The 1,144-nt window shown below is 39.1% G+C and overlaps 1 protein-coding gene across 1 annotated transcript in view; it reads right to left on the bottom strand.

Annotated features, from left to right (window-relative positions):
- EYA2 (EYA transcriptional coactivator and phosphatase 2) overlaps nucleotides 1–1,144 on the bottom strand; it is a 229,198-nt gene that overhangs the window by 180,386 nt on the left and 47,668 nt on the right. The gene's annotated exons all lie outside the window — the stretch shown is intronic.

Raw genomic sequence — 1,144 nt, forward strand, 5'->3', positions numbered from 1 at the left:
AAAAAAAAAAAAAAAAAAAAAGACCCAAGTCAAACTTCTAGAGATGAAAATGATGTATGGGATGAAAAATGACCTGGGTGTAATTAGCAGCAGATCAGATACTACAGAAGAAAAGATTTATGAACTTGGAGTGGGAGGTAGCAGTGGTGGAACATCAGAAAAAAATTTGAAGAAATATTGGCTGAAAAATTTCCAAATTTGATGAAAACAATAAATCCACAGATCTAAGTGTCTCAACGAACACAGAGCATGAGAATCATAAAGAAAACTACATCAAGGCACACAACAACAACAGTGATAGAGAAACCGCTAGATGCAAATGAAACAATGCAACTTCCGAGTTATACTAACATAGTTTTCTTATTTATGAATCACGTCTGAACTAATTCTTGTAATAGTAACATACAATATAATAGACTGCTTATATTTTACTTATGTTTGCAAAAATAAGTTCTGGATGGCTTCCCATGAAACTATTACAGTGGTTAATGGTTAGGGGTTTGAAAATGGGGTAGATGTAGCATGAAGGCAGAAGAAAGAGTTCTATAGATGCCTGAACTAGGTAAATGCATAACCTGTTTAAAAAATTCATGTGTCTTTTTTTTTTTTTATTATGAAAGGAATATATTGGAGAGAGGGGAACTAGGGAGTGATGCTAATGGGCATGGGGTTTCTTTGGGGGAGGGGTGACAAAAATGCTGTGGAATCAGATGGTGGTTATGGTTGCACAATTTTAGTGAACATACTAAAAACACTAAATTGAACACTTTAGGTGAAGTTTACCAGCCTGTGCAACACAATGAAATCCCGTCTCTATAAAAAAATAAACAAAATTAGCCTGGCATGGTGGCAGGCACCGGCTAGTCCCAGCTACTCAGGAGGCTGAGGTGGGAGAATCACTTGAACCCAGGAGGTAGAGGTTGCAGTGAGCTGCCTTCGCACCACTGCACTCCAGCCTGGGCGACAGAGAGAGACCCTGCCTCAAAAAAAAAAAAAAAAAAAAGGTGAAGCTTAGATATGTGAGTTATATCTCAGTTAAAAATTAAGGCTGAGCACAGTGGCTCATGCCTGTAATCCCAGCACTTTGCGGGGCTGACGTGGATCACTTGAGGTCAGGAGTTCGAGACCAGCCTGGCCAACATGG

Source organism: Mandrillus leucophaeus, unplaced genomic scaffold (assembly GCF_000951045.1).
Source record: "Mandrillus leucophaeus isolate KB7577 unplaced genomic scaffold, Mleu.le_1.0 Scaffold255, whole genome shotgun sequence".
Lineage (NCBI taxonomy): Eukaryota > Metazoa > Chordata > Mammalia > Primates > Cercopithecidae > Mandrillus > Mandrillus leucophaeus.